Consider the following 24,246-nt stretch of genomic DNA (forward strand, 5'->3'; position numbering starts at 1 on the left):
ATCGTAAACCACGGTATGACAACACGGTCCTCGTAATCACGGGTATGGCCTTTTTCCCATGATTGACAAGCTTTTTTCCTATTTATTTATTTAGCGACACGGCATCGCGGGGAGCGCGCGCGCAATTCTTCGCGAGACACTCTCTCCCTCAACCAACAGGGGCGGCACGGCAGCCTGCTGTTCAAACCGCGCCACGTGTAGTACAGCTCCATTAAAAAATTACGCGACATGCATGCGTGCCGTGTGCGGCAGAGCGGTAAACGCGCGCCACTGTTTGCGTTTCCATAGGAAGGAGGACGGAAAGAAAGAAAGAAGAAAGAAAGAAAGAAAGAAAGAAGGAAAGAAGGAAAAGAAAGAAGGAAGGAAGGAAGGAAGGAAGGAAGGAAAGAAAGGTAGACGGAAGGAAAGAAGGAAGGAAAGAAGGAAGGAAAAGAAAGAAAGAAAGAAGGACGGAAAGAAAGAAGATGAAGGAAGGAAAGAAAGAAGGAAAAGAGAAAGAAAGAAAGAGGAGGAAGGAAGAAGGAAGGAAGAAGAAAGAAAAGGAAGGAAGAAGAAAGAAAAGAAGAAGGAAGAAAGAAAGAAAGAAGGAAGGAAGGAAGGAAGGAAAGAAAGAAAGAAAGAAAGAAAAGAAGAAGAAAAGAAAGAAAGAAGGAAGGAAGGAGGAAGGAAAGAAAGAAGAAAGGAAAGAGAAAAGAGGAAGGAAGGAAGGAAGGAAGAAAGAAAGAAAGAAAGAAGAAGAAAGAAAGGAAGGAAGGAAGGAAGGAAGGAAAGAAAGAAAGAAAGAAAGAAAGAAGGAAAGAAAGAAGAAGGAAGAAGGAAGGAAAGAAGAAGAAAAGAAAAGAAAGAAGGAAAAGAAAGAAAGGAAGGAATGAAGGAAGAAAGAAAGAAAGAAAGAAAGAAGAAAGAAGGAAAAGAAGAAAGAAGAAGAAGGAAGAAGGAAGAAGGAAGAAGGAAGAAAAGAAGAAAGAAAGAAGAAAGAAGAAAGAAAGAAGAAAAAGGAAAGAAGGAAGAAAAGAAAGAAAGGAAGGAAGGAAAAGAAAGAAGGAAGGAAAAGAAAGAAAGAAGAAAGAAGGAGGAAAGAAAGAAAGAAGTAAGAGGAAGGAAGAAAAGAAGGAAAGAAAGAAAGAAGAGGAAGAGGAAAAGAAAGAAGGAAGAAGGAAGGAAGAAAGAAGGAAAGAAAGAAGAAAGAAAGAAGAAAGAAGGAAGAAAAGAAAAAAGAAGGAAGAAGGAAGGAAGGAAGAGAAAGAAAGAAGGAAAGGAAGGAAAGAAAAGAAGAAGAAAGAAGGAAGAAAAGAAAAGAAAGAAGAAGGAAAAGGAAGAAAGAAAGAAAGGAAGGAAGGAAGGAAAAAAGAAGGAAGGAAAAGGAAAAGAAAGAAGAAGGAAGGAAGGAAGGAAGGAAAGAAAGAAAGAAAGAAAGAAAGAAAGAAAGAAGGAAGGAAGGAAGGAAAAAGAAAGGAAGAAGAGGAAGAAAGAAGGAAAGAAAGGTAGAAGGAAGGAAAGGAAGAAGGAAGGAAAGAAGAAAGAAAGAAGGACGGAAAGAAGAAAGAAAGATAGAAGGAAGAAAGAAGAAGAAAGAAGGAAAGAAAAAGAAAGAAAGAAAGAAAAGGAGGAAGGAAGGAAGGAAAGAAGAAAAAAGAAAGAAAGAAAGAAAGAAAGAAAAAAGAAGAAAGAAGGAAAGAAGGAAGAAAGAAGAAGGAAGAAGGAAGGAAAGAAAGAAAGAAGAAAGACGGAAGAAAAAAGAAAGAAGAAAGAAAGGAAAGAAGGAAGGAAAAAGAAGAAAGAAGGAAGGAAGGAAAAAGGAAAGGAAGGAAAGAAAGAAAGAAAGAAAGAAGGAAAGAAGGAGGAAAGAAAGAAGAAAGAAAGAAAGAAAGAAGGAGAAGGAAGGAAAGAAGGAAGGAAAGAAGAAGGAAGGAAGAAAGGTGAAGGAAAGAAAGAAGAAAGAAAGGAAAGAAAGAAGGAAGAAGGAAGGAAAAGAAAGAAAGAAGGAAGGAGGAAGGAAAGAAAGGTAGAAGGAAGGAAAGAAGGAAGGAAAAGAAAGAAAGAAAGAAGGACGGAAAGAAAGAAAGAAAGATAGAAGGAAGGAAAGAAGGAAGGAAAAGAAAGAAAAAAGGAAGGAAGGAAGGAAGGAAGGAGAAAGAAGAAAGAAAGAAAGAAAGAAAGAAAGAAAAAAAAAAAAAAAAGAAAGAAAGAAAGAAAGAAGAAAGAAAGAAAGAAAGAAAGAAAGAAGGAAGGAAGGAAGGAAGGAGGAAGGAAAGAGAAGGAAAGAAATAAAAGAAAGAAGGAAGGAAAGGAAAAGAAAGGAAGGAAAGAAAGAAAGAAAGAAAGAAGAAAGAAGAAAGAAAGAAGAACGAAGAAGAGAAGAAAGAAAGAAAGAAAGAAACCCAGACAGCCTATATTTCGTTTCGGTTTGATCGATCCGTCCTCGATCCACAAATTAAAGCCGTTCTGATCTTATCTACAACATTGCTTTCCATCTATAGCGTGCATTCATTCGCGGACCACTTTGGACAATGACTCTCTATACTGAGCTTCACGATGGTTCTCCAATGGCTCCACCATATATCGGCGTCCCATACAGTTTTCGCGGTTACTTCAACATTTCACGAATAATTTCAATGGACGCATGGAGGCAAGCCTCCACTAACGATTCACGAAAACTCTCCAACGGCTCTGCCACATGTACATGTCGGCGTTTTAGATCGCGATTTCACGGCAGGCCATTTCAGCGTTTACTGGAAACTCGAACTGGCGGGATACAGAGCTCAACCCTCTACTAACGATTCACGAAAACTCTCCAGGATCTCCGCCGTGTACGCATGTACCTCGGCTTTTTCACCGCCGGCGTTACATTCTACTTTCAGCGGCAAACTAAAAGATCAAGGGTCGTCAAACTATAAGTTAGTCTTTGCAGTCGGCACTATAAGGTCTAGCTCCTCCGGCTGCCGCCGCATTTCTGTCATTTCACTTCTGTTTCATGCACGACCCCCAATATCGTATAATAATGGAGAGCTCGTTTGCACAGAAGCAAATTCTCGCGAAGAGCGGCTGAAACAATTGAAAAGAAAAAAAAAAGCAGCGAGATGGAGAGAGAAACAACTGCTCCTTCATGACAATAGCAGCGAGTGACTGACTGATCGCGCTCATAGCATCAGACAGCGCGTCGCGTTTCGCCACCGACCTTGGTATAAATGAGCCCGAGCGTTCACATAGAATGAAATTGTATATACATAAAAAAAAAAACGCATTCCGCTGCGGTCAGCTGAACGCGACAGTCAACATTTTACAGCTGACCTTTCTGTCTCAGCAGCCGTGAAATCCGCTGGGAGCGCACGACAATACGTCTGAGGAGCGTAAAGACGCGGTAGCTGCGAAAGAGCTCGAAATTCAGGGTTTGACGAAATCCCGTTTGGTCGCGAACAGACAAGAGGAATAAGAGAGCATAAAGGTTTATATACTTCACAGATACGTCACGCCCTTTGTGTAGTAAAGGCTACTGAACGACATATATGGGCATGTAAAACTATAGTGACTATACTTCTAGAACACTGTATAGTGACGAATATATAAAATAATTAAAACGGGACGTATGTATTGTTTCAAAGAATAATACACGCGTAATAATCATCACCATGCTAACGAACTAAAAGCTTCCATAATAGTGAAACGCAGCATAGTACATCAAGAATGCGATGTCGGGCGTAATATATATATATAATATATATATGTGTGTGTGTGTGTGTGTGTGTGTGTGTGTGTGTGTGTTTTGTGTGGTGTGTTTGTGTGTGCGTGCGTGCGTGCGTGTGTGTGTGTGTGTGTGTGTGTGTGTGTGTGTGTGTGTGTGTGTGTGTGTGTTGTGTGTGTGTGTGTTGTGTGTGTGTGTGTGTGTGTGTGTGTGTGTGTGTGTGTGTGTGTGTGTGTGTGTGTTTTCTCCGAAGGCGGGGTCACCGGCCGTCCGGCTCACGACGTCAGTCCGGATTGCATGCGTGCCCATTGGTACAGGCTTGTCTACATCCGCCTTTGAGGAGGAGTAAATGCCGCGGACTTCTAAGTTGCATGCGACTATGGCTTCTCCCTCCTTCTGTCGCTCCCTCTCTCTATCTATCTTCTCTCTTTCTGCAGCCAGCCATTCCGCGTTGCATTCAATTCAATAGCCACGCAGTTGCTCTCCGCCTCCCAGGTGGAGCCGCGTCTCAGCGCCTTTGTAGGTTGGGAAGAGTGGGACGTAAAGGAGAAGTGGAGAAAGGGAAGCAGCAAGACAGAAAAGCGCGCACCGGCTGCCCGCCCCTGTTTCTGCTGCTTCCGCCGCCGACGTCACGGCCGTCAACGCGCAGCTCCGCGCGCGCTGGCGTGCAGCCTCCGCGCGCTCACAATCCTCCAGTCTTCCAGCACAAAAAAAAAAAAATAATATGTGTGAAATAAACACCGCTTATCGGAACAAAAGCATCTTAAGAGTCGAATTTCAATGCTTTCGTAATTTTTTCATGTTTTTGTTCAGCATCCCTTAAAGCTTAAAGGATTTCACACTTCGTAAAACACAGGTAACAGTGGTGTTCACTGACCGTGAGTCCCATACAATTTCAAAGATATTCGTGATTGTCATATCGATTGCATTTTAAACACACATACATTGTTCATGAAAGAAGAAAACAGGACCTTTGTAGAGAGGGACGATATATTATGGATTTGCTGTGGAACCGAAGCGCGTTTATTTGACGTTAAAACGTTTCTGGGACAGAATTCATCAATCGTCTTACACCTCTACGCCCTTTTAAAGGTAAACTGAAGCGTATTTTCGAAATACCAGAAATTCTATACCACACGCTTCTCTAACGCACGTAACAAATTTCACACTAGAGCAAGTATGAAGTTTACACAAGTGTTCAAAGTGTCAAAAAAACCTAAATAATCAAACCTGCCACATGAATACAACTTAGAAAAAGCGTAAAAAAATTCGAGAGAACGTGACGTTAGCCTATACATTACTTGGAGTAGATGGACCAAATTTAAGCAAAAGAAATGTCCGAGAAAACTATTTCCGTCGGGAACGGAATTCGGCGATCTATATGGAAGAACGAAAACGTGAAGAGAAAAGGGTGAAGGAATGCGAATGTGTGCGACATGTTCGGATAGTTGATAGCGGTGCAACCAGAGAAAATTATTTCCACTTGCAAGCCCACCGATAACGAACGAACGAACGAAAGAAATAAAGGAAGGAATGAAGGACACCGAAGGGATAAGAGCAAAAGACAGAATTGGGCGAGTTGCTTCAAGTTAACCCGTTTTTAACTGGAGTGAATGAAAAACTGTGCACAAGTATAGACCTCCTCTTGTGGTCTGTTTTTCTAGCGCTAAACATATCAAGAAAAAGAAGAAAAGAGAAAAAGAAAGAAAACCTTGGTTTATGGAAACCGTGACGAGTTGCCAAATCGTTAACCAGTGCGCTGCGCGAAGGCATTCTGCAGAGCTGCGACAGCAGAACGTTTTTTTTTCGAAGGCGAGCAGCAGCAGCACACGGCCCGGCGCAGTGGAAAGCAGCAGTGCCGCAGAGAGACAGGAAAGGGGGAGGAGGGAGGGGTATCGTTTACACAGCTATGTCGTTGCAGGTTCCAAGCGTTAAAATAATAAACCGGATCTTACTTCGCCTTTCTGTTTATTCCTTTTATTTATTTATTATTTATTTTTATTTTTTTGCCATCGAACAGCTGAATGAGCCGGAAGCCAGAACAACGAACGTCGCTGCCAAACGACCGTTCTTTTTTTCTCCTTGAACTCATCATTCGGGATAAACATGTAGGGAGGGCAATCCATTACAACATGCGCGTCAAAACAGAATAATATTAAAACCACATGCTACGCGGTTTTAGGTCAGTGTCTATAGATTTCCCAGAAATTGCATAACACCGGTCTGGATCTGCCGTCAGCTGCCTTCGCGAGATCCGAGCTTTACGAGAAGCTTTTTTTCAATTTACTACTCGTAATATTGTTATTGTTTCGACTGACGAAAAACCGGGGGGGGGGGGGGGAGTCGAATCCTTCAACCCCATCCTACCAACTACGCCAGTGTACACACCAGGGCTGGACATATTTCTTTACTGTTTTAATAAACAGGCGTGATAAGAGTCACGTGCTTCGTGAGCCAATAACGAAGAAAGAAAGAGTGCATTAAAAAAAATTGTTAGGAAAGACAGTCACAAAGGGCAACATTACGCTCATACTCGGTATGCGAGCTTTATATTCAGAGATAGCTTGATATTGAAGAAAAAAAACTATGAATGCAAATAAAAATGTATCCGGGTCGATAGCCGAGAAAGGCTTATCGCTTCCAATCTAATCAAGTAAGACACACGAGACAGCTGCAGAAGTGCCAGCAGAACACACTGATATGATCGATCTAAAGGGAAAAAAATTCTACAGAACTAAACAGAACTGCAGGCTAATTAGGTAAGAGAATTTCGTATTCGCTCGAGGTACAGTCGAAGATTTATCATCACAATGCACACTTTAGTTCAGCTGGAAACGACGCAAGTGAAAGAGAGAGAGAGAGAGACTGGGGAGGGGACGCTGTTTCTAATTACGAGAAAGTACCACGGTTGGCGAAAAAAAAAAAAAGAAAGAATCACGCCCTTTTCTTCCAAGCTCTCCAACATGCACGCGCAACGCGAGACTAGTGAGTCACAACGTTCGCAACACAATCAGGCTCCAGAAGTCACGTTAGGAGGCGCCATAGGACACCACGACAAGCAAGCAAGCAAGTGGGAAACGCGGCCATTATACCGCCCATATCTACCATTCGCAATGCGAAAGGCGAGAGAGCGCCTGGGGTGGGGGAGAGAAGTAGTAGGCTTCTTTGTTTAACGGCGGCCCACGCAGCCGCAACTTCACTACCTCCAACAAAAAGCAAGCGGGAAAGAAGCAAGGCATGCGAGGCAACAGAGGCCTACTGCGTCCGCACCAGTAGCCAGCTCTACAGAGCAGCAGCGGTGATGGCGGCAAAGCGAGCGAGGGGACCGAACAACCGAGTACGGACGAGAGGGCGCCTGGGGCGGACATTCATCAGCGGGCGCGCGAATGAAAAATACTCGAGGGCGAGGAGGAAAGAATGACGCAAGGAAAAAAAAGTTCCGGATAAAAGAAGGCAGGACTTCTCCTCCTTGCCCCTCCCTTCCTTCCCCCCCTCCCCCCCCCTCGAGTAGGGACGGTAGGGTCGGTTGGGCAATGAGGAGGAGGGTGGGGAGGGCCCACGCAGACAGGAAGGAGCACGGCACAACACGACGACGCCGCCACTGCGGAAGGCTTCCCGTTGCTCCCCCCAAGAAATCAATATTGCCCAACGAACCGGTTTTCTCTCCTTGCCCAAAAGAAAACGGCGCCACCCCACTCCATCCTGCAGCTTCCTCCAGCGCCTGCTCCTCCCGTTCGCCCCAGCGGCGACGGGAGCAGCGGCGGCGTGTACCGTCTATTTCGGCGAACAATAGGTCAGTAAGAAGTTGCCAGCCCTACATCAAACGAGCACGTCGTCGACAGACTTTAGGCGCACGCACCGTGAAGTTATAAAGGGGCAAACTGTATGTTGTGTATTAATGCCAAACTACATTAAAGGAAAATGGGCGAACAGGAGGATGGTGAGCTACATGTAAAACGCGGCAGGTAGGTTCTATGTTTATAGAAACTAGGTACTCCTTGCTTCTTTACTGTATATGAGGTTCTCCTCTGGCGACACGGATAGTCCATCGTAGGCAGCCTGTGAATTTAAAGGGCCCAGCAAGCAACCCTTTTTCAGCGTGGTTAGAAAACGCTGCCTATCGGTAGTCGAGGCTGCCGAGAACACGCGAGCCAAATATTATAGCGCAGCACGCGACCTGGAATTTGCAGTTAATTCTCAAAGTCAGGTAAAAATCGCTCGCTCTTCTCGATAAGTGACGCCATAAACCCAAATGACCACGCCATAAACCCAAAGTGCACGGCCATTGGCTGATTTGAGCATCGTGAGCTAGATAGTTACCGCGGCCGCCGCGGGATGCCGCGACCTTCCCGCACGCTCGCTCGCGATCACACACAAAGTAAGCCACGCGTTCGAAGAAAAAGAAAGTGCTCAAAGCCACGAGGTGCGCTGACGAACGAACGTAACTTCTTGCCCCCTTGTCATAACACCCCCCCCCCCCCCCCGCGTAGCTTTCAGCGCGCGATAAATCTAACTCTGCTCGTGCTTGACGTATTCTAAAATTTCTTGCGGCAGTCGATTTGCGAGGCAATGAACTGCGGGCAGCAGTGGGTTAATGAGGCCATTCGTTAATTACTAGGAAAAGTGTTGCAGGGCCCCTTCAAGACGTCACACCACCCGTCGTCCCCCAAGCACGGGGTGTTTATTCATACAAGATAGGTACCACACGGGTTTTTGGAAAGGTGGCACGCACCGCTGGAAACACTACCGTGTATCTTGAGCAAAATGACGTGAGACGAGGCACCTTGGAAGGTGATATGACGCACGATACGATTCTGATAAAGAGTTGAAATCGAGAAAAACCGACCGGAACACACGGAGTATAACTTGCTCTCGAAAGTAAAACGCCTTTCGATGGGTGTGAATTAACAAATGGGCGAAAAAAAAAAAAAGAAAGAAAACGTACACCTGTAGACAACTTTTGTTTTCACTTGGGCTAACATGGACACGGGTAACAGGGGTGCAGACAGGATTTTCTTTCCGCAGAGGTTCAACCTCCTAAAGTGCATGTGTGTGTGCGTTTTATATTTGCGCGTGTAATATATATGCATGCAAAGTCCCAAAGTTTGCCCCCCCCCCCCCCCGCCCTTCCGCTTCTTTTCTGGTTACGCCTGTCATGGATAATATAAGCCGATACGAAAGCAAACGCAGAACCACCTTAAAAGAGGTAAGGGTAAGCTTATACAAACTGCGCGACAATGGCACTCTGAATGAGGAGGCGAACAGTCGAGCGCAAGGTCCCGTCCTGAGGAGCGCGGTTTGCATCAATGTTCACAAGCTTCATTCAAAGGGCGTACATCGGGCAGATGCACGCGTTATACGCCAAAAGAGACTGTATCACATAGACTATAGTCTCCTAGGAAAAGAAATCTGCTTCACGCTTACGCTAGGCAAATACCATGCATTAAGATGTAGCGTGATGAAAGAGGGGGAACATGCATATCGGAACTTCTGCAAAGTTCAGAAAGACAAAGCTGAGCTAGTTGGTGGTGGGTGCGGGGGGGGGGGGGGGATTCACCACGAAAGAAGGTAAGGTGCACGTGTGCTGTCGGCGTTTGTGTCGCGACTGGCTCTCCCTTCTCCTGCGTCTGCATGTCTTATACCTCCTTTCTTGGTGAATCCTAGCAATGTAGTTGTTGTGATCAACAATCCATCACTGAATTTTAGTGTATACAGACCACCCACAGAGACAGCCTACACGGCAGATCCATCTATATGTCCCCGCAATTTCTGTGCCACTAATACCCTACACAAGGTGTATGAAAAGTTTGATAAGATGCCTACGTACCACAGATAGACTGAAGGGAAGCCTACTTGCCAGCGACGTTTCCTTATGACAGTCTTCAAACATGACGAATGCAAAACAGTTATGAGGCATAAAGCCATGCGAAAAGTATATAAAGAGTACGTGAGCCTTTTTTTTTTTTTTACGACTGTGCAAGACGCGAAACCGTCGAAAACCTACATACAGGCTTCATTTTTTTTTTCGGCACAGAAGCGATTTGAGTTTACTTTTGGCTTCGCACCAGCAGCACTTGATTCCGTGCTCTGCATCAAATAAGGCCAGGAAGTATCAAGACTGAGTATGTGGCTAATTTTTGTCCCTTTTCAAGATTATAAACGTGCTCACAGACGATCGATTCCGAGAAAAAACTTCGAAGTCCCGCAGAAACTCGATGCAACGCAACGCACAACATATTCGTTTGACCATTCGGTCCCTACCGGCGGCAAGTTATCTTTTCGTGCACTTTTCTTTCTTCACATTTACATTACAATTACTACTAATAACATCCCTTATACTTTCCTTGGCATGATTGTCTGTTAGTTTTCATTAATATTGTGTCTAACAAAGAAAAAAAAATGAGCCCTTACATTTCCACTTCTTTCCCTTATTTGCGTTACGGTTACAAGAAAACCAACAAGAAGGATGATGGGAGAGGATCAAGTGAGTAACTGAGAATGACAACGAGAAACTACAAGGCTGAAGAATTTTAGCGAGACAAAGAACTCACTTTGCACCCGCCTTAACACCTTGGCTCCCTGTTCAGAAAGACACACTCGAAGATACACACGCTTGCTTGCACGCATATTTGCGCCACTGGCGTAGCCAGGGGGGGGGGGGGTGTGGAGGGGGGGGGAGGGAGTTCAACAAGCCCCCCCCCGGCTGTACGCCACCGAAAATTCCAATTTTTCATGTGTATACATACATGCACACAGGCACGTACATGCATAAAGAACAGTTGACCCCCCCCCCCCCCCCTCTCTCGAATAAAATTCTGGCTACGCGCCTGATCTGCGCATACCACGGTAGCGTTTCTCAACAATGCCGACCAGGGTTGCAGCCTAAATCACTATACAGACGCGGGCTGTAAGCGAGAACAAGACGGTATATACACGCACGTGCCATGCGCCGCTTTCTCTCGGCATTCCCTCACCATCCAATTCTTTATTTCCAGATTTTTTTTCTCTTCCTTTCCACTCCACTCCACACCCACTCTGCGTCCCATTCCAACCCCGCAAGCAAGGCCCCGAGCCACACAACGCTCGCGCACACAATCTCTCACAGAGATCTGCTCGGGGTTGAAACCCCGCGTTGTGTGTAGCCCTTTCGCTTACGCACAGGCACGCTCGCAGAGAAGGAGGGAGCGGGTTCGTATACGTGTTTGCACCATCGCCACTGCCACTTTCGCGTGAGAAGCCTTTGCATCAACCTCCTCCCTCCCCTTTAGCGCTGGTTTTGAAAATGAGCATGACTCAGACTCGCCGAAAAAGAAAAACGTAACGAAAGAAGGGCCGCCTTTTCTTTTCTTTTTTTTTTCCCCTCGCGCTGCTTTGGGCGCCGCGGGACGACTGCCTGCACCACTCCAACCCTGGCCTGGCGCCGGGGTCCGCCTGCCTGGCCGGGCGTTCAGAAAGCGCATCGCCCGAGCTTCGTCAGCGTGCGCGTGGTCGGGATTGAGAGAGCGCGCGTGGGTTTGAAATTAAGAAAGAAAAGAAGAGAGAACGAAAGGAGGTCCCCTGCGGGAGAAGCGTCGCCGACGTCGTCTTTGTTCGCGGCGACCACACAAAGGACGGAATGAGGAACGCGCACCCCTGCTAGCGCATTCGGCGTCGGCGCAATAATAGGCCCACCCTGCATATTCTCGAAGGGCTGCGACCGTGGGCTTTAAGGAACGTAGGTGCCAGGTTCCGGCCCCGTAGAGATTTTTAGAGAACGCCACGGTATTTTGTTGGAACCCGCCGCCGATAGTGGAATTCGCGCACACCACTTTCGAATATCCGCCATCGTGAGGCCGTTCAATTGAGGCAATGCCAGGTGAACATTAATAATAATAATAATAATAATAATAATAATAATAATAATAATAATAATAATAATAATAATAATAATCAAACGTTTATTTAATGTGCCCAGGAACAACCGTAAGGTCTTTGTACTGGCGCACGAAAAACAAAAAACAAAGGCAAACATTCATAATAAAACATCAGGGATAAAAAACGTTATAAAATTGCACATATACAACTATGCGCAGGCAGAAAAAAAATATCAACAGTGTACGAGGCTATGTAAGTACAGTGCAAAGCTCGAAGCAGAACAACGACTGGGAGCTGTGAAAAACATCGAGCTCCAAAAAGTAAGCATTGTAAAGACGTTGTATCCTGCCAATGGTCGAATGTTCACAGAGGCAGGCGGTTACATGAAAAGGTCTATTCTCTCTGGTCAGTAGGGATGTGCGAATATCAAATTTTTCGAATACGAATCGAATACGAATATCCACCTTCGAATATCGAATCGAATATCGAATATCAAAAGAAAAATGCCTCCACAGTAACGATATTTTATTTAACATGTAGCTATTTGAAGAAAAAAAAACATTAACAGCCTGACTGGCAACACAACATACACTGCTATCTCCAGAACACAATGTCCCGGCTAGCACAATGCACATCACAACACAAGAAAATATCACGGCACAATGAAAGTAATGACTACAAGTTATCATGAAGAAATATGAGTTGCTCCACATGATCAGGCACCAGGCGCTCCCTTGTAAAAGAGACACCCCCCCCCCCCCCCCCCCCCCTGCCACTGAAAAGGCACGCTCGCTTGGAACAGAAGTGGCCGGTATAGGGAGTTACATGGGGCAAAGCTTTGCCAGACTGGGGTATCTGAAGGTGCCTACAGTACGCCACCAGTCACGTGGGTCACTGTCTTTCATCAGAAGTGGTGCCGCATAGTGAACGAGCGGTAGTGCGGCAAGTTACGGCCGCATAATATTGAAAATGTACGGTTACATGATCGCCAACAGCGCTGCACGTCGGAGGTGCACCAGCAATAAATCATACGTATTGGGGCGCTCGTCGCAGGCAGATATCGTGCCTCCGTGTACTTACGATGTTTATCGCTCCTCTCGGCAACGTTTTTAGCGATACGAACGCAGCAGAAATGTGGAAGACGAGTATTTTATTATGCATGATAATCAAATCGCATATTCGAATTTTTCGAATATTCGAAGTTATCGATTATTCGAAAGTTTTCGAATACACGATTATCGAATCGAATACGAATATTTCGAATGTAATATTCGACGAATATTCGAAACTTTCGAATATTCGCACACCCCTACTGGTCAGCTTACGTGGAATTCGGAAATTAAGACAGTTGAGCAGTACAGGGCAGGATATGATACCATCAGGGCTGGGCAAAGATACTTTGAAATTGTATCGCGATACGATACAAGATACTCAGGCAAGAGGTATTGGAGATACAGATACAAGATACTGCCGCAAAAATTGTATCCGATACGATACTTGGCAATTGTATCTTAAGATACTTCGATACATTCTCAAATTTGTTATTATAGATCCATATAATGTAGCAGCAAACGCCTATGTACGAAAATGTATGTATGTCTGCTTCAAAATTTCTTAACTGTGACCTATTTTGTTCCACTTTAATGAAATGTCTCTTAGTCCTCAAAAGTTTTGCCCTTCTTGCTCAAAACATTAGTTTCCTTCCAAAATAACTTATTGGGGTTTGTTTTAGCTTCTTCACAGGACAACTATTTGTCCAGTTCGCTGTCAGCGGTACTTGCTTTTTTGCACAGCTTGCCGACCATCTAGCAGGTTGCCATATAATCACAATAACTTCAATAAGAAGCCTTCTCACGACGGCGCAAATACCGGTGTGGACTTTTACCTTGTACGTAAAAGACAGCTTGCACAATACCGTATATCTGGACAGGTGTACAGCAGCAACAACGCTGGTAGCGACATTTTTTTTCTTTTATTTTTTTTTTTGGGGGGGGGGTGCGCATGGTGTATACTAGGGGTTTGAGCCATTTCGCTAGCGGCCCGGCCCGCACACATCACCGTCTTCGTCTCATTTGTTTTTATTTTCTAAATAAGTGTGTTCGTGAGCTGCACGGACATGACTGGTCTCAAGCATTCCTTTCGTGAGGAACATGTGGTCACCATGTGCTAAAACATAACCGTGGAACAAAAGCTATATTTCAGAATCCGCGTCGAGATAGCAGTCATTCTCTACATCGCTATCGATGTTTCTCGAATCCTGACTCCAAATCCTCTTCAGAAATGACCTATATATGAGATATGGGAAAGGCTTCCTTTCAAACGTCATTTTGTTCAAACTCTCTCCACCATTTTCACTGTCCCGGCCCTTGCAACTAAATTTCGCGACTACGGCCCGCCGGCTGTAAGCTCAGTTTGAGACCCGTGGTGTACACGTAGATGACGTAAAACTGCAATGAATTGTCATATTCTACTTATCTGCTGGCGTAAAGGATTATTTGTTGAGATACTCACTAACGTGCAATCTTTTTAGCAATTATTCTTCAACGAGGGAACATGTGCAACACAGAAACGTCTCAGACGTATTGTATAGTTCCACAAAGCTTCGCAGGACACCACCGCTATTCGCGCTATTGCCGCTTATAGCTCCCATTAGCTGGCGGTTAGTAATACGAAAAATATTTAAGAAGGCCTAGAACAGGAAAACAAATATAAGTAAAAGAGAGAGGTGGTTGTGTATCAAACATTTACATTGAATGAGTACCGAAACACAATACAGACGGCGCCCTTAATAGCTATGCGCATGAAGTATTGTCCAATTACCTGTTGAGACAATAGAAAATTCAGTGCCTATGAAAAATTGCCTGAAACGGCTCGTTGGGACACTCATGAGCAAAACGGAGCACTCAGTAAAACAACGTTTCTCGAATCCCCTTCCTATCATCTTTAAGATGCCTCCTAATGATTTCCATTTATATAATGCAAACTCAATTTCGTTATTTTCCTACGCGGTAAGCAGAATATTTTGTACTGTTTACTCAAGGTACGTCCACATAATTATATATTTGTTTGCAAAATCGCCTTGGCAGCGTGTATATGTGTAAACAGTAGTGGAAATAAAGTAGACAGAAGAATAAAGCAGAGATCTTATTTTGGGAGCGCGTTGCAAAAGACATACTGCGGTGACCAGACCGGAAAAACAGTGCAGAGACTTAGGTAATGTAAGGGATGTAAAATGACAGCTAAGAAAGCACTTGTACTAATAATCAAATTATGATTTCATAAATTGTTTGAATAAATGCAGCAAGAAGTAAAAAATAGGGTATGCCAAGATAGTTTGTTAGGTAGACGCTTGCTCTTTTAGACCTAGCATCAGTACCAGTGGTCCCAACGTTGTTAGATTCTCATTTGCATATAAGTAATTTCATGGCATGCAAGTCAAACTTACATCCACGAGGTCATTCAAATCGCTGATATGTAAAATCCACGCGACGCAAAGGAACCCCATTCTTGCACGCATTACATCTCGTTACGGAGCAAGACGCAAGACGCAAGAGAATCTTCAGTATGTATAACGACACTGTAGCAATATAAGAATTTGCGCGATAGACGCGGCGCAGGACAGTGGCTAAGAGCAGGTGTCGCGGCATTGGCGCAACTAAAAAGAAAAGAAATCGAGCAGACAAAAGGTACGTGGGATGGGCGTAGACGTCCGCGCGCTTGACTTGCTCATCTTCTGCCCTCACTGGGGTACTCTAGAAGAAAAATAAAATTGCGCCACTGCACTAAGGCTTAATCAGATGGCTTAGTGGCACCGGTACCAGCTTGAGAAGCGGAGCTTGGCCAGCGATTATTGTTTCACACGGTTGTGTTGCGATGCCTTCCCAATGCTTCGTGCGCTATTCATACAGATCAGCGATTTGAATGACCTCGTGGATGTAAAACAAGTGTCCAATTATGTATTTTGATGTTTTAATAGTTTCTTGTTGTTCTTTTTGTGTTTCCTGTAACCACTCCTGCAATGTCTCAGGCATGAGACAGCAGTATCTGTAAATAAAAATAAAATAAAATAAAAATAAAAGAAGTATCTTGTATCTTAAGATACACGATACATTATCGAATGTATCGGAAATACAGATACAGATACTCGTCTTTCGAGAAGTATCGCGATACAGATACAAGATACCCATAGAGTATCTAAGATAGTATCTAAGATACATGTATCTTCGATACTGCCCAGCACTGGATACCATGCACTAGCTTGTAAAGAAATAACAGATCAGCGCGATTTCGTCGGCAGCAAAGTGATGGCAATGATAATAATCCAGCAGCGTTAGAACGAGATCCAGAGTCATTTCTAGCGAAACGATGGCTGTAAATGCTTAGGAATTTTTTCTGGACTGGCTCAATGGCGTTGCTGCTGGAATTAGGAATGCCATTCCAGATCACAGATGCATACTCTAGTTGAGGAAGACATAGCGCGGTGTACAATTTTCGGAAGGGCGCAGGAGAACGGAATTCTCTAGACATTCTGCAAACACAGCCTATAGGGTGCGAAGACCCCGCAAAGCAACACGCTTAGCGTGAGCATAAAAGTGTAAGGTGCTATCAAAAAGAACACCTAGATCATTTATCTCACATACCTTACACAACGACACAGAATTGACAGAATATAAAAATGGCACACTAGATGTTTTTCGAGTGAAACTCATTACCTTAGTTTTCGAAATATTTAGGGAGAGGTTATTGCTCCTGCACCATTCAGAAAGAACACAAATCAGATTGCAGCAAGCGACAATCGATAACTGAATGAATTTCCTTAAATATCTTTATGTCATCGGCATACAAAAGGAAAGAAGAATTCCGAATGACAGAAGAAACATCATTAACATAAATTAAAAAGAGGAGTGGGCCCAGTACCGACCCTTGAGGAACCCCACTAGTAGCTTTATACAAAGAGGACGTTTGGCCACTAACGGCAACGTAACATAATCTATCAAGAAGATAGCTATGGAGGAAATTCACAATTGAAGAATCAACATCAAAGTGTGCTAGTTTATCCACAAGCAGCGAATGGCTGACAACATCAAAAGCTTTGCTAAGGTCACAGTAAATAGCGTCAACCTGTCCTCTCTGCGAAATAGGCGTGGAGACTTGCATCATGAAACTGGCAAGATTAGTGACAGTTGAGCGGCCAGCGAGAAACCCATGCTGATTCACAATCAATGAATTTTTTTACATCAAAAGACAATATTTTGTGAAGAGCAAGCTCAAAGATTTTGGATGCGGCACAAAGAAGGGAAATAGGGCGGTAGTTCGAGACGTCACTTTTACAGCCAGACTTAAACACTGGGAAAACACGAGCAGTTTTCCACATGCTAGGAAACGTTGAAGCATGCAGACCCTTATTAAATATGGTAGTCAATACTGGTACAAGTATACTGCCATAGGCTTTTAGTATGGCAGAGGGGATGCCATCTGGGACAGCTGAAAAGGATGGTTTCAAGCGCTTAATGCATTCTGAAATGGAATCTGCATCTCACAGCATCAGCTGTGCCAACTGCCTTATCCTGTCGACCCTTACTAGCTACAGAGGCTGGAGACTTATAGACAGATGAAAAATGCATGGCAAAACAGTCAGCAACGGCTTGAACTTCTACTCCATTTGGGTCCAGTATCCTGAAGGACTCGCCACTTTTGCTCGACCGTTTGCGCACATACTTCCAAAACTCAGCCGGCCCTTCAGACGCGCTTTTTTCTAAAAATGAAATATATAGACTGTGATCCCGTTTATAAAGGCGTTTACAATGAGTACGAAAACGACAGAATTCTTCCTTCAAATGAGTTGATGCAGAACGTTTATACTTCCTGTGTGCACGATCTTTATGTTTCAGTGCACTTATAAGTTCTAATGAGAACCAGGAGGGATATTTACAATGATGAGGTGTATACTGGGGGAATGAACTTGCGCATAATATAATAATAATAATAATAATAATAATAATAATAATAATAATAATACTAATACTAATAATAATAATAATAATAATAATAATAATAATAATAACAATAATAATAATAATAATAATAATAATAATATACGTGGATTTACGTGCCAGAACCACGATATGATTATGGGGCACGCCGTAGCGGACGGCTCCGGAAATTTTGACCACCTGGGTTTCCTTAACGTGCACTTAAATCTCTTTCCTTTCTCGTGGTATCGACTCCGACGTACTAAATGACCAACGCATTACGCATTACGTGGCCGGCCCATCTCTTTCGCTTAATGCGAACTAGAATATCGGCTACCTCTGTTCTCTGACTCATTCTACTGCCTTCCGATCTAACTGAAAAATCTAATCCTTCATCACGGTTGAAAACTTTGTAAATATAACCCATCTACGCGTCTACCAGCGCATTATAAAACCAAGCGCGTTGGAAATAAATATGACATTTTTTCCAGCGTTATAGCCATAGTTTCGTTATAGAAAGAGCCAACTCATTTCATAATTACGGCCCCCAGTTTCGTCATAAAAGAGGGCGGGCACGCTCCTTCTTTTAATGAGAATGACCGGACTCGACATTCAAGTGCAAACACTACAGGATTATGAGACCCCACGCAGAGCTGCTCCGGGTTCATTTCGACGATCTCGCGGACTCTCTTTGCAAAGCGTGGACATAAAGATCGGCGCTCGAAGGTAAGTCTTCCAATCAGCTACCACATGAATAGCGCCGTCGTGGCCACGTGGCCACCAAAGTCGCGGCCTCGTGCTCCAGAAGCTAAAGTCCGCCCCCACATACTTCCAGTATTCGAAGCCACCGCAAAGGGCTTTCGTCTTATAGGCACGAGCCGCCCCGCCGCTGCCTTTGAAGGATATCGCGCGGAATGGAACACACGAGCTCAGAGTTGTCGCTACTTCGCTTTCAGGCGTCTAATAAACGGCATATAACAGTTCCGTGCACCGCGACGAAGACCACATGTTGGGTTCGCATCGTGGCCATCGGTAACAAGATCTCGAGCCACATGAATAGTCGTGAGTGATATGAGCTGCAACACTGAAATTACATTTTAAAGGTCATAGCGGATAAACGCAGTTGGTACGAGCAAGAGTGTCCCTAGCGCTAGATGCCGAAGCGGAATGGTATCTCTTGCGATTCGATACTACACATTCGTATCGGTATGCATTACAAGTAATCGTTGAATAAACATGAATTCAGTGTTCCAGTCAATCCCAATTTAGTGAGTGAGTGACTGTGTGATGCGTGCGTGCGTGTGTGTATCAGGGGCGTAGACAAAGGGGGGGGGGTCAACCCCCCCGAAAATTGTCAATTTTGCTTGTGTATATATGCACGCACACATACAAACGCACGCACGAACATGCATGCAGATAGGATAGTGTGTGTGTGTGTGTGTGTGTGTGTGTGTGTGTGTGTGTGTGTGTGTGTGTGTGTGTGTGTGTGTGTGTGTGTGTGTGTCGAAAAAACATAACGACAGCTACGTATACGCTAGCTCTGAGGCATTAGGGAGTTTTAGCTTGTAACGTATACTTCTTTACGTTACCGTTACCGGATTACGTTTACCGTTTTACCGGAACTCGAGTTTTAGTAAAGTTTTTTAGCTGCCCAAACGTAAACCTTTACGTACGTACGTAAATCTTTACGTTTGCGCAAGCCACTAAATGGTGATGACAACTGTATTTAAACTGCATTTAAACTACATTTAATTTAGATAATATTGAATTACGCTGCGGAAAAATAATAAGAGAGGTTTTTAGCGTGCGCAGTATCCCGGTATAAGCGAAGGGGTGTAGCAATACCAGGTTACCGGGCGATGGTGTCGACATCTTGTGACGCTTCTCGCAATCACAATCATGAACACGTTTGTTTTCGCTTAGTGTTCTTGAGGGGAAAAAATGATTAAAAAGGCAACTCATTCGTAATAATGCCGCTTAAAGGCATTTACATTGGTAGTAGAATGCCCGATGTTTCTGCAATAACAGTTTTGTGCTCGCCTGGTACACCTTGGCCCCGCTAGATGGCGCCACCTATCCAGCCTGTCAGCGTCTTTAGTCCTCTCACGTTTGCGGATTCGGTATTCTACGTCGCTCTAGCCTCGGTAATGCGGCTGAAATAAGGTGATCGTAAGTGGCGCTCGCACTTCGGCTTATTTTGACTCGGCGGCTGGAGTCTCCGCGAAGCGGATATCGCGAGTAGCCACGAACGACGGTGGATTTGCGAGATAGGGCCGTAAACGTAAAGCCTATCCGGCGAGTAGTTTACGTTCCGTAAACCTTTACGTTCCGTAAACGTTCGCGCATGCGCAGATTCCATCCGGTATCCGGTAACACGGTAACGTAAAGAAGTATACGTTACAAGCTAAAACTCCCTATTGGCTCGATCTAACTTATGCGAAATCAGCACGGAAATGAAGTCGCCCCTCCCCACTGAACAACTATACACGCACCACATATACCTGCCAAAGTTAACCATGCATGCATTGAGACGTCCAATCGCAACTTCCAATCAAACATCTGCGGGTAACACACACGCGCAGCTGAAACCAAGAAAAACACGAATTAAAGACAAAAGAAAAAAACGGGGGGAGGGGGGGGGGAGACTGGACGAGGCAAGCGGAAAACCGGTGCGGTTCGTGCGCTGACACGCAAACAGTTTGGCATTGTGTGCGTAGGTCACGAACATAAAACAAAGAAAGAAAGCACCGAACAATTAATTAGGCTGAGATCTAGAGAGGGGAAGATGAATTAAGCAACGGCGATCGCCTCGCGCGTGCGCGTTATTATTATTATTCAGGAAAGGGTAGCGCTCACGCAATTCTGCACCGCGAAACGGCCTCAGCGACTCCGTGCACCTTTCGAATAAAGGCTCCTCGGCAGGTGTTCAAACAAAGGGCTCGCGCGCACGAAACACGCGCGCTCGAACGGGGTCGCCAACAATTGGAAGAAGGGGTGGGGCACGCGCAGCTACCGGATTAAAAAAAAAAAAAGAAAAAAAAGGGCCCAGACTTGTATCCAGAAGACGCGCTATTTTTCTGGCTTTTCTGCAACGGCAATTCGTCCAGCTCTTGAGACTATTGATGCTCAACGTACTAAATCCAAATAAGGAAGAAGTTCAGGGGAAGATGGAAGCTCGGAGAAAATTTTAAAAATCCTTGAGCACGGGGTGTCGCTAAGCCAACGTTACGACAAGTGGCCTTGTCCTTTCTTCTTCAACGCATCGCTACTTTGAAGAAGACAAGGCGACTTGTCGAAACGTTGGCTCTAGCGACACTCCGTGTTTAAGAATATTCGTCTCTTCAACGTACTGAAACCACACAAAGCTAGATTACCCGAAAAAGATTGTATTTTGGAGGTTTACGTGCCAAGACCACAGTATATGATAATTAGGCAACCACCACAGTTGCGCACCCCGACTTAATTATGACCGCATGGGCTTCCTTAGCGTGCAGCTAGATCTAAGTGCACAAGTGGCTTTTCATCTCGGCCCCATCAAAATGGGGTCTCCGGAACCGAGAGCTCAGATTCATTCAAGAATTGTCTTTTTCATTATCATCTTCAAAGTTTCTTTAGTCATCCGACGCTTGCGCAGCAAAAGGTGTCTGAAGCACACTCCTGCTTTCTATTTCCCTTTGAGTATATCACAAGGCATGAATGTGTGAACAGCACAATAAACCTTCAGTTGACAGCCGGCGATTGTCCCTCTCTTGTGCGTGTTCTTGTAGCGCAGTTCACTATTGAAAAGTTCGAACCAACTAGCTCGCGCACATAGCTATTTGAACACTAACACATCGGGGTGCAATACGTTAACATGATCATATCGGAGTTGCACTAAATGATAACTACGCGACATATGACAACGTAAGGTGTCTAACTCACTGGCGCGCCATATACTAAACTACACCAGTAGTAGTAATGGTTCGACGGTAAGGAAGACGCATATATTTCTGCAACCCATAAAGAAGCGCGGCTCAGCCTCGTGGAGGAAGCGGGGGGGAGGAGGGGAGCGAAAAAAAGACAAAGGAAAAGAGATGCCATCAGTACCCACAACACCAAGCGCCAGGCCGAGGTACCTCTCTCCCGATTAGAAAAAACCGGTGGGTACTCGGCGGCATTGGGAATCAAACTCAGCACCTTACGCATTAGAGGCGGACGCTCAAAGTCAAGCTACAGTGTCCTAGAAGTATTCTAGTTCCATGTAGTCTAGCTCTAACCACTTAACCACCACTGCAGTAAAAACAGCAAAGGAATCTTATACAGTATGCTTTTTCATCCAGAGGCCGTGGTATGTCCATATGACTTTTACATATGACGGCTCTCTCTTCTTAGTTTTACCGCAGAAAACCCTCGAGTCGCACCCTTCTTTGTTCGCCTCCGCGCTGGTTCTTGAGTCCGTTGTCGCGAAATAAAGACGCCACGGCCAGCAGCTTTCCGTCACAGCTCCCTTTATCCGCCGAAGCAACGCCGAAGCCTAGGAGCGGCCGGCCGGGGTGCCGGGAGCGATAGTCCGCAGGGAGGGACACGCTACAGCAGTAAAAATCTCGGCAGCTCTCGACACGCCGCGAAAACAAATGAGCCGAGTCCGTGGACAACGAGGTAGTCAAAGTAAAGGGCGCAGCGACACAATCGCGTAGGAGCGAAAAGGCGCGAAGAAGGAAAGAAAGACGGGACACAAACGCGGGCGACGCTTTGGGCGCGCGCTCAAGGGTGACCGCTTCCACAATTTCTCTCTTGCTGTCTTTTTGTCACTGCCGACCAGGCTGCTGATACGCATCGTTGGCTAACTCCTCCTGCCCTTTTGTTTTCCTTCTAGTTTGTCGTTGCGTGTGCCGTGAATCGTCGTACCTCTTGGTCTCGTGCGCAACGGAGAGGGTACCAGTTCGCCCAGGGGCGTAGTAGCCAGAACATTCTTTTTTCCGGCGGGGGGGGGGGGGGGGGGGGGGGGGGGGGGAGTGAGAGGTCTGACTCACTTTACGTATTGCCGTGCTTTGTATATACATGTGCGCGTAGATACACATACACAAAAAGTAAAGAAACTTTGGTTTGGGGAGGGGGGCCGGGGCGGTGGGGGTCGGTTGAGCACTGCTAGCTAGAGCACTGCACGGGCCGATTTTTCCGGCCCGGCCCGGCCCGAAAACGCCATGCTCCGGCCCGCCCGAGCCCGGCCCGATGTTCTTAAATGTGTCCCGTACCCGGCCCGGCCCGAAAGGTTTGGGCCCGGCCCGGCCCGTTTCAGCTAGTTGTGCCTTGAGCAAAAGGAGACACTGTCCAACCTTCGGTTCTTGTGAAGATACCTGCCGCACACCAGATATTTTCTAGAGATTGTTTTAGGAACTTCTTTCAGTGTCGCTACCTTCACTGGTACTGTGTATACTTTCGGTTAATTACGCCCGTAACGCTCTTGCGAAATAATTGCAGGGCAAAATAAAATATAATTGGAGTCATAGTCGGCTGTTTCATGTACGCACGCAGTGCTAACCACGCAATCTTATTTTTGCATTTTAAAGAACGACTACAAAATACCTCCATAAAGTGAAAAAAAAAAAAAAACATGGCAGACATTTTTAGTTTGAGTCTGCATCAATTGCATACGAGCCAGGGCTGTTGAGTAAAAGTAGCAAGTCTCCTGCAAACTGCAGCCATTGCACAATGCAATGAAGAAAAAAACGTGCTCTAGCTGCTTCTGGGAGGAATACACCAGGCTGGGCAGCGTTACATAAATTAAAGCTGTCGTGTTGACTCCTCGGCAGGCAACTACACCCAACCTACACTACGCTTTCGTGTTAAAAACAAGAAGGTTCTTTGTCCCATCCTTCTTCCCCAAGTCACCGCCACCGCAGTGCCATAGATCTGTCAAAGCAAGGCACACCCGTTAGCGAGCGAGCCACCGTCCTCGCTGTTCCCTGAAGATGGCTGTCTCGTCGTCTTCGTGTGACCGCCTTCGATCTTTGAAAATGTTACACCTTAAAGCAAGACCGGACTAAGGGCTTCCAAAACAACTGTCTATTAGAGCGCCGAAGTGAACAAATCTTATATACACTAATCTATGCACTTTACCGTTTTCTGACACGGTACCCGAGAACGTCTTTCACTCACTATGATGGAGGAAACTTATATTAGGCGTTTCTTGAAATTATGTGTAGCATACCGATGGAGAAAAATTGTAGACGTCTTGTACTGTGCAATTTATGTGCACGCCAATGCACTCCAGGTGGTTTAAATTACCCGCAGCCCTCAACGACGGCGTCTCATATAGCCTGGGTCACTTCGGAGAGTTAAACCCCACAAAACAACAAAAACAAAGCCAAACAACGTACACACGCAATTATACAGATACGTATGAGACCCGGGCCTAATACGGGCCTGGCTCAGGCCCGAGCCCGACCCGAGCCCGAAGATCACGGGCCCGAGCCCGGCCCGGGCCCGATCCAACAATTCCTTACCCGGCCCGGCCCGCGGGCCGGGTCGGGCCCGGGCTTTCGGGCCGGCCCGGGCCCGTGCAGTGCTCTACTCCTAGCTGCGTTTACAGAGACCAACAACAGGCCTGAACGTGTCATAAGACACGGGTGGAAGCGTAAAGACTGTGGGTGAATTATGGCGGTAGAAACGAGAATTCGCCTCGCGATTTCGATATGATTTGCACTTTTAAAGCGCGTTTGAAAGTCCCAAAAACCAGCACGTCGCGTAGCCATATGT

The 24,246-nt window shown here is 45.5% G+C and overlaps 1 protein-coding gene across 3 annotated transcripts in view; it reads right to left on the reverse strand.

Annotated features, from left to right (window-relative positions):
• LOC119389660 (zinc finger protein 628) overlaps positions 1-24,246 on the reverse strand; it is a 71,132-nt gene that overhangs the window by 19,412 nt on the left and 27,474 nt on the right. The window lies entirely within an intron of this gene.

Source organism: Rhipicephalus sanguineus, chromosome 4 (genome assembly GCF_013339695.2).
Source record: "Rhipicephalus sanguineus isolate Rsan-2018 chromosome 4, BIME_Rsan_1.4, whole genome shotgun sequence".
Classification (NCBI taxonomy): Eukaryota; Metazoa; Arthropoda; class Arachnida; order Ixodida; family Ixodidae; genus Rhipicephalus; species Rhipicephalus sanguineus.